The sequence below is a fragment of the Tachypleus tridentatus genome, chromosome 1 (genome assembly GCF_004210375.1).
Source record: "Tachypleus tridentatus isolate NWPU-2018 chromosome 1, ASM421037v1, whole genome shotgun sequence".
Lineage (NCBI taxonomy): Eukaryota > Metazoa > Arthropoda > Merostomata > Xiphosura > Limulidae > Tachypleus > Tachypleus tridentatus.
In genome coordinates this window covers 67714223-67724621 of record NC_134825.1, presented here as the reverse complement: position 1 = coordinate 67724621, position 10399 = coordinate 67714223, and positions in this window count along the sequence as shown.

Below are 10399 nucleotides of genomic sequence, written 5' to 3'. Positions count from 1 at the left end.
ATTATTCAGTTATCTAGTTAATCAGTGAAATATTCAGCAAGTCAGCTTATTGAGGCAAATTTTGAATTTGTGTTTCAAAAAATAAAATACTGTTAAGCAAGTGATTGTTCATATTTATTAGTTAGTAAGGGTGTAGCTGGTGGAACTTGTACATTACAGTTCAAGAAACAAATTGCTTTAATCATCATTAAGTGGACTGAACTTTGCTTTATTTTTAACAAATAATCAAGAGAACCCATCCAGTGATAACAACCATTACAAGAGCATTTAAACAATGAAACAGTTTATAACTGTTATGAAAATCAACAAACTGCTGTAAAGTATAAATGAGTTAAAGTAGAAATCATATCATCTGTATTTTTTTCATGAAAATACAAAAACAAATTTTAAGACATATTTTCTTTATATACATAACAGTACAAAATATAACCAGAAAATTCAACCTCATAATACTAAATGAACAGTGAAAATAATGATAATTGCAAGAAGTTGTATGCATATGCAGATATGCCATCTATTTCTACTACTTTATTTAACATAAAAAGTTTCAACATTTCTGTAAGCAATGAATATGTTATCTTAATCCTACATGCATAAATTGGGGTCCAAAGGGTGCATGCCACTATTTGTTACAGAATGTCAATCAATAATATTACATATTTGATGTCAGATCCATCAACTATTCATATTACCCTACACTGCTAATTTAGCAATAGCTTGTGGTAGGAAAAATTACATTAATTAGTGTCTTGGAAATTAATCAACTGTCACAAGAATAGCCAACTGACCAAAATTAGTGTTTATGACTGTTATTGCTTTTGATTATTTCAATAATTAATTAATATTAAGACTATTATTGTTTTCAATTATTCCAATTAATTGAAATACTACAGTTGTTTATGGACAAAGCTATATTATTTGAACTTCTGACTATAGGGTAGGAAACTGGTTGACAGCACCAACTGCCAGCTCTCTATCTACTTTGATGATAAATAAGATGTAAATACTTCTTCTTCTTCTTGTTTTTATAGTAACTTGCTTCTAACTTAAAATTGGGTAACTGTATTATTTAACATTGTACGAGCAAGTACAAAACTAGAGGAGTGATCCAAAGAGTCCATCCTTTTTCTCCCTCTCTAGAAATTCATAACTTTATTTTTTAATGTTATATGGGAAGGTATGGATTGCAAAGAGGAGAGGCCAAGACCCATAATTTTCAAGAGTTAATAATTATTATTTAATGTTGAATAAGCAGAAATGGATATAGAGTAGTAAATGTGGGAGTCAAACCCTTTCCATCCATTTTTTTCCAATAATTAATAACTGCATTACTTAATGTTGCATAAGTAGGTGCTGATTTAGGGGTCATAGGAGCTCCTCCCTCTTTCAGAATTTAAGTTCCCAAATTTTTCTAACAACTTTAGAATTCATGTGACCATCTTATCCAACTTTGTTTTGATTTATCAACATTTCAAGTTGTGGGAACACTGCTCAAATTTTATTAGAAAAAAATTAAGCAAAATGTAGATACTAAGCTAGTCATCCCATAATTAGCCTCCCAGTATTGTTCCTCAAGGTCCTACCTACATTCTACCACTCTGCTCACCCTTAATGCATTTGAAGAAATCCTTACTAGTTATTTTCTTAATTTTCACTTGACCAGCTCTCTATAATCTCCTAATTGTTCAACTGCTGTAGTAAATTTAAACATCTAATAATCATAATGCTTTTCTTGAAATATCCTTCATGAACTATCCTGGTTTTGTACTTGCAACCACCCTTTTCTCTCTATAAAGAATCTGTCTATTTCAAATATTTAAAATTTATTTAAAAACCCTTTTTGTGCTTGGCCAGTATCTCCATCTAATTCACTTGTTCAATTCACAATACATAATTTCTTTCTCATCTTTTCAAACTTTGCTTTTCTAAAACTTGGAACCAAAATTTCATTATTCTGTATCTCCAAAAAAAATCTAAATGAGCAACGATCACTTGCACCCAGATTTTCCCAACTTCTACCCTAATAACCACTTCTTTATTAGAAATTAACAATAATTCTAAAATATCAGTTTCTAGTAGGTTTCCTATTCAATTGTTGAAAAAAACCATCCTGAATGGTTTCTAAAAACCCCATATTTTGTCTCCAACATTCCCAGTCTACGAGCTTGAAAATCAAACTTATTTCCTTATAGAATTTCTCATTAATTTCATCTGGTGGTCTGTAACAAGTTGTAACTAAAAGCCTTCTCCCCTTATAACCACTAACAGAAATCCAAACAGAATTTATATCACTGATATTAGCTTTGAAAACCTCAACTTGAATAGGCTGTAACTCACATTTTACATAGTCATTCTTCCCCTACAAATAAATCTATAAGATCATCCCATAAGTAATGTCTGAAAATGTAATACAGAAAGTACATCATCATTTCTGTCTTTGTAGAAGGCTTTAATGACTAAAATATGTAGTAGGGCATGTATAAAAATGTTCAGACAAATAAAAGAAATTAACCCAACTCCACTTTTTCAGGTCATTAATCAAATAAACCCTTATGAAAATGGATGTGTCTGAGGAGCACATTAGGCATATAATGCTTTATGAGTTTTATAAAAGCAACAGTGCAACAGAAACAACACAAAACATTTTAGGTGTTTATGGTGCAGAGTCTCTCAATGAAAGAAAATGTCAAAGGTGGTTTCAGAAGTTCAGATCAGGTGACTACTGCTTAAGTGATGTGCCACATTCAGGTCGTCCTGTTCAGTTTAATGACGACTTACTACTGGTTGCACTTGATGAATATTGTGCTGTAACAGTTGAAAAAGTAGCACAGAAGCTTAATTCAACCCACCTCAACAGTTCACCATCATCTTCAACAGCTTGGAAGGTGTCAAAACTTAGAAAATGGATCCCCATAATTTGACAGAAGCCAACCTTGGAGCAAGAGCAAACATTTACACTTCTCTGCACTCTGGTGAAACTCACCTTTTTTGGACAGGTTAGTGACTGGAAATTAAAATGGATATCTTATAAAAATGTTAAGTGCCACAGACAATGGTTCAGTGCAGGTAAACTGGCTGAAGCACAACTCAAAATGGGCCTCCACCCAAGGAAAGGGAAGGTCTTGTTAAGCATTTGGTGGGATATTGTTGGTGCAATCCACTTTGAGTTCCTAATACTCAATTTAACAAATACAACTTCTATTGTCAACAGTTAGAGCATCTGAATGTTGCACTGAAAGAAAAGAGGCCTGCTCTGATCAATCGTAAAGGTGTTGTGTTACACCAGGACAATCCAAGTCCCCATACAGCAAAGATCACATCTGTAAAGACTGAAGTGCTAGACTGGGAAAAACTTTCATGTCTTCCTTATTCTCCAGACCTTGCTCCATCTGATTATCATCTATTCCAAAGTTTGCAGAACTATCTTGATGGAAAAGAGCTTGGAACACATGAAGATGTCAAAACTACCCTCTCTACATTATTTTCCTCCAAACCCCAAGAATTTTATAGAAGTAGCATTCAGAAGCTTGTGAATTGTTGGCAGGAAGTAATTAATAATAATGGAATATATGTTATTGATTAAATAACATTAAGTATTTGAAATCCTTTCCCCTTTTTCTGAACCTAAAATTGGACATTACTTAAGAGATGACCTTATATAACACTATATCTCAAAGAAATTTGTTTCCTCATAAATGTCTACATTTAGGCTGGTTTCAGTTATTCCAGTCATATTGAAACATTTTCCAACAAATGCTCCAAAATCAGCTAATTTATTTCTCAATCTACTGGTATTACAATAATACCACTTTAACATACTACCTTTAGAAACTACCTTTATACCTTGTTCCCACACTGCTCCCCCTCACTATATTATATTTTTAATTCATTATTCTGGTCCTCTCCACTGTATAATCCTAGTTTAAAGTTGCTCTCACAGTTGTGTTAATAGCTCTTACAAACATGAAAGCCCCCACAATATTAAAATGTAAGTCATCCATTCCAAAAAAAACATACTTCTGCCATTGAATTGATCCTACAAATCCAGTACCTAACCTGCTCTTCCTTACATATAAACATAACCCTATTATTCAGTCTTAGTGACCTACTTATAGTTTCATCTCCACAGTTATTTCTTAGCAGTATCCTTGATACTGCCTTGATTAATGCCTTGTACTTAACAATCAGCTTCTCTGATCTATCCTACTCTGCATCTGTAGCCTCTATGTACATTATAAATACCATATCACTACTAGCATCCTTTACTGCATTTCTTGCTCTGTCAGTTACATCCTCCAACTTTGTCCCTGAATAGCACAATCTCTCTCTTCCTGTTTAACCCCACAAACTATCTTATTCATGTGCTTTACTAAAAAAAATCTATAACAGTAACATCCTCAGATTTTTCATATCCATCTTTATCTGCCCTTTTTACTCTTTCTCTCCTTAAGTTCTTCGCTTATACAAGACAAAAGCTGATATCTGTTCTTCAGCAGTCTTCTCTTTAAAATTAAATCTATCATCACTAGCCCTATTATTACTATTTACAACCTCCCTAAAGTCATCACCAACCCCTGAATCCCTTACATACTAAAAGCTCAATTTCCCTTTTTAAACCCTAGTCACAGTTTAACCTTCACCTTTTCCATCACCTCTATCAACAGCCTCCAATTTCTCACCCAATCTACAGATTGTACAATTTCAATGTTAACACACTTAAGACAGATATTCAATAAAAAGATATTAATGATTTCTCTACATAATACAATCACAGAAAGGGAGAAAAAAATAAAAACTGTAAATTTGGAGTCACAAAGTCTGTCTACTGAAGCACAGTCAATACTGAATTATGAGCTAATAAGAGTCACTGAATAGGTGACCTGTCTAAAATATAACACATCCTCTCACTTTAAAAGTTAATATTTTCTTAAATCAAATATGTATATTTGATAACACTTATAGCTATTATGGTTTCTTCCTTTGTACATCTAAACACTGGGCTCAACTGTCCTCGGCAATATCTATCTTGTTACACCTTCCATCTATTTCAATGCACTCTATGTTGGTACTGTATATAAACACCTCATTCATAAAATGTTATCACATATGAGATAGATTCAATCCTAATCTCTCATGCTGGCTCTTACTGTTTAAAAAGGGTGGGACAGTGTGGAAGGAGATAAGTATTACTGGAAGTATATTTTAGATTTAAGAAAATGTTAACTTCCAAAACGTACTTACAAATTCACATTTACAGCTAGAATCCACAACCAGATGGGCAGGGTAAATTTCACTTGATTTTGAAACTATGGGAAGAATGTGAAACAACTGTACTCAACCAAGGCTCAGGATAGGACCACACTGGGTTTGAAAATACAAGGGAGACAAATGACCCTCTATCACAAACAATATACTGAACCAATATTAATCAAAAATAAGAGCCACATTCAACCTAATCAGATAGCCAAGCATCAAATCTGAATTGGTATTACAAGCAGGCTCCAACACAGGCTGGTGCTACTCCTACCAACATCTGGGGAAAAAAAAACATCCAGGAGCTTGAGCAGGGGTCTTCCAACTTTGTCCTCATCTCCAAGAATGGAGGAATTGACTCTAGAAGAAAAACTTGTCTACTACCACAGAGAGAGCATGATAAGAACTATCCAGCTCCGCTAGTAGAATCTGGGGTGTAATGTTCAATGGGAACCCTGACGAACGGTGCTCTGGATACAGCACAAGAATGTGAACCAAGTTTCCTAATTTTTTAAAAGCAAACTGTTCTCAATTTATTCAATCCAAGGATCCCTTCATGCTCTACTCATGACAGTCCATGAGGGGTAGTCTAGCACAGTATAGTAATACCATCCATTCAGCCTCTAGGTGGTCTTATGGAACACCTCATTTCTATAGAGCCTGTAGGCATTGATGTATTCTAGAAAGATAAATGACTGAACATCACTCTTCTGAGGCCAAAATACCAACAGGAATAAAACTTTGGAAGAGCTACCACAACTCTCTCTCAACACCTCCTCACACCAACCAAACTTTGCCAAATATCTGCAAAAGACAGAAATACTACAAGTAAGGTGGATAACAACAGTGAAAATGTGAACTTAATGACTAATCCTGATTTAAGGACCTATAGTATTTCTGGATCCAAGATTAAGGATACCACACATCTAAAAATTCTCAGTGCCAAGCCCCACAGACCATGCAGGCATACAATATCCACCAATGTCATAACAGCAATCCAACCAAGCAGCAAAACCCTTAAATATAAACAAAATCTATTCTAGGTATCAATGTACCAAGAGGTTAATGTCAGGAATCGAAATTCATGAATAGGGGTGGAACTATAACCCTCTGTAAGAGCCAATTAAACTTTAGACTCCAATGACAACAGGAATGATTGTAGAAGCTGACAACTGAACTAACATGCACCATCAATGAATGCAGCACATTATCAATAAAGTTAGTGATCCTAAGTCTTTCAGTAAAGTAAAGTGTTATAAAACAAAATGATGAATTTTAGGGCTACAAGTCTAAAAGCACTGATTTATTCTAGTTAACTACTAACTCCACCTCAAAACCCTCAAAATCTGAAGAGTAGAGGTATGATTTAACAGTCAGAAAATGCTTTCACCTGGTGAACGTAGTCTAAATAAAGTTCTAACAACTATGTCAGACAAGGAATAACTGTCCACTCATGTAAATGAGAAGTAAACCTCCCAGCATGAAAAACAATATCTGTGGATGGAGAGAAAATAATAATTCACTCCCAGACCTTTCAGACAACACCAACTAAGGTACAAGTACAAAAGTACAAAAGCAACCAAAACCAAAAAAAACCAATCAAAGGTAGTTTATATCTCAAAATGGTCTCCTTTTTTTTTTATATTTCATTTAAAAAGACTGCTGATTACCATCGATTAGAACAACATTTTGTCGGGTGAAGTAGTGTTAGAGCAAAACAACATTAAGCCATCCACCATAGAGAATCAATCCCTGAATCACAGTATTATGAGTCTACAAAATCACCACTGTCCCATATGGGTAATGAAAAGCCAACAGACTAAAAGAAGGTGTAGGAAAAAAGAAAACCTAAAATCTCACCAGAATGTCAATGATTGTCCTCAACTGCAACAAGAACACATTAAAGGAACACCATTGGGCTAAATATACATCTCCATCTCACTATGAATAAGATCACTGACAGTCTCAAGCTATAGTGAATCTTTCTCCATTGTTATGCAACACTAGCTATCAGAGGTGGGAGAGGATAGACACAGCTTGCCCCCATGCTGGAAATAATAATCCAATAATTCATACTGGCTTTACGATTGGAATAAAGAATTTTTTTTCAATTATTATTATTACTATTATTACAAAACTCATTTAGATAACATGGTTAATGTTTAAATTATCTTTGAATGATCAAAACATTAGCAAACCAATTAGCAATGCTTTGTCAAAAAACATGATAACATTGCCTAAATGAGGTGCTTATATATAGTGCCAGAATAGAAAACATATGTAGATGAATACCAAATGAGAGGGGTATAAAATAAATATAACAGAGCAGCACTCAGTTTTGGGGGTAGGTCCACATACCAGTCTGCACCATGCCCTCCAGTGTTCAATTCAACCAGGCTGCTAATAGCATGGAAATATGACATACACAATTAGACGTAACTCGTGTGAATGCATCCATTGCCAAAGCCATCTAGGCATTGATGTATTCTAGAAAGATAAATGACTGAACATCAGTCTTCTATAGTGAAGACTTTGCCAAGTGAGAGGGGTATAAAATACTGGATCAAACAAGAAAATCAAACCAAAGCTTAGATAGACAAAAGAACCTCTGGCAGCTGAGTAATAACTATAAATGTGAGAGGGATGAAATATACAATTTTAAAAGTGTAAACAGAACAATCTGGAGCTACAATTTTAAACATGTAACAGTGCCATGTACATGAAATAATAGTTAAATAACAGCATACTAATACCAAAAATCCACATGAGAATTTATGCTCAACCTAGTTCTAGGGTCATGTAAAATGTAATGAAGAGAAAGGAGTATGATTTGAATGAGACTGGCTATGGTGAGATACATCCTAGAAGCTTAATGATGAGTTAAAATATTTACTGGTAAGAATCTGAACTTCTTGAATACTGGAAAACTTCTTATGCAGTAATTATGTGTACATGTGAAAACAAAAGCCTGAGGACTGATAAAGAATACCCATTAATTTATGTTGTTACTAAAGGGTAATTTTCTTTTACACATAGTTCAAACCATGATTTCTAAACCATAATGTAGAATTTAATGTATGTGTAATTTATATATGGTTAATAATACTAAGTTATATACTTATTATATTGTGTATAATGACAAATTTTAATACACAAGTTGTAATCACACTGATAATGCAAATATTTAAGATTTTAATCATGACATGAAATCACTTTGCACTTAAATTAGTAATGAAAGATTATTTTCAGAAACAAGTCTTTTGTAAAACATTTCATTAAAAAAACTTATTTTCTGTATACTAAATACTTGTAATCTTTACTAAAGGTCTTACCAAATTTTGTGAAGATACACATAGTGCATCAAAAATTATAGCAGAAATACTTAACATGTACAAATGCATAGACAAACTTTTGTACATTATAGTGAGCTAGTAGCAAAAGGGTTAAATATTTCACTAGATTATTTGACAACTGTCTTGAAAACTGTCATGATATTAAAATCATGAGGGTTGTTTTTGTTACAAATTTGTTCATTAAAGATGACCTTTTCTTTCTTTTTTTTGAATGAAGGCACCTCAGTGAATACTATATCCTAGTTTAGAAATCATTTTTCATAATAATTACAAGAAATATCAATAATCAATTTTTAAGTGTTTGAAATATTATAAAGGTACACTGAAACTGGCACCCACACACTGCAAGTAGGGTAATAAAACTGGCTTACCCACATACTGCAAGTAAGGGTAATAAAACTGGCTTACCCACACACTGCAAGTAGGTAATAAATGCTTAATTCTCTGAATTGATGAGCATAATTATTTGTTCAAAATATTTGTTGTTTGGTATTCAAATGAACAATTTTAAAAACAAGGTTTCTGAATTACACACATTTTTTTCACATCAAAATACAAGGAAAACCTAACATTAATCATTAGTTTGCAAAAATTTTAGTTATATTTTTTTTATTGCTAAAGAAAGAGGAAACATTTTTCAATATAAAAAAAATCAATAATGTAAACTGTATAAATACAGAATGGGCTTACATGAGAAGACATTATTACAGAAGAAAAATAATTCACTTGAGGATTCTCACTGGTCTCTGAGTTTGGTGAATGGAACCCAGGTTGTGATGTATCCCAAAAAGGTTATGTTGAAGAGTAACAGTATTTTTGTTAATTTACAAAATATTTTAGTTAATACTTACTTGGAAAATGTTTACAGTCTAAATTACCTCATTTTTGTACTTATAATACAAAAATAACAATATGCTAGAAAGGGTGACCAAAATGAACACTAGATTAATGCTCAGACAATTCAATTTGCTGGAATTTATCAAAACAGAAACAGAATATAATTAAGATGCTGGGAGATTTATGGAAAACTAATTTACTAAATGATTATTCAATTTCTAATTAATATACTCAGTAATGTTGACTTAAACCTGAGAAGCTAATATGACACAGTTCAGATTTGTTCTCATTCAGAATTTATTTGTTCAACAGTTTGACCAACTTAGTGGTGCTTGAAAAGTCACAAAATGCTTGCCATAATCTCTCACTTTTCAAAAGTACGTAATAGTTTTGTTGCCTAAGATATTATAAAGTTAGATGATCCATAAACTGTGATGACCTTTTACAATAGGAGCCATTTAGTGTTTGAAAAACCTTTTATTCAGATTACCTCAGTACAACAACAGTTGAAAACACATTGTTACAATGCTTTATTAATTGTTTGTGATGGGTTAAATAAATGTATCTGTGTCACCATATTTTGTAATTGAGTTCTTATGTACCAGCATGTACCCAGTAATTAACTGATTCATATTATGATGGCATGTGAAAAGTCTGTAGAAAAATTACTTATCTAATTGTGATAATTCTAACAATAATTCATATTATGATGGCATGTGAAAATTTACATAAAAAAATGACCTCCTAAACGCTACTACAATTTGGAAAGAAATATTTTCTCCATGTCAACCAAGACTAATTAAACAGTTTTTCTAGAAAATAATAAAACATAATTTTACATTATCTTTTATAACAAAACCACATTAACTATCAATCAAGCTAACAATTTTTCATAATTATATCAAAACCTAATACTACTTAAATGTAGTTTCTGTTCATTCTTTTGTCACTGGTAA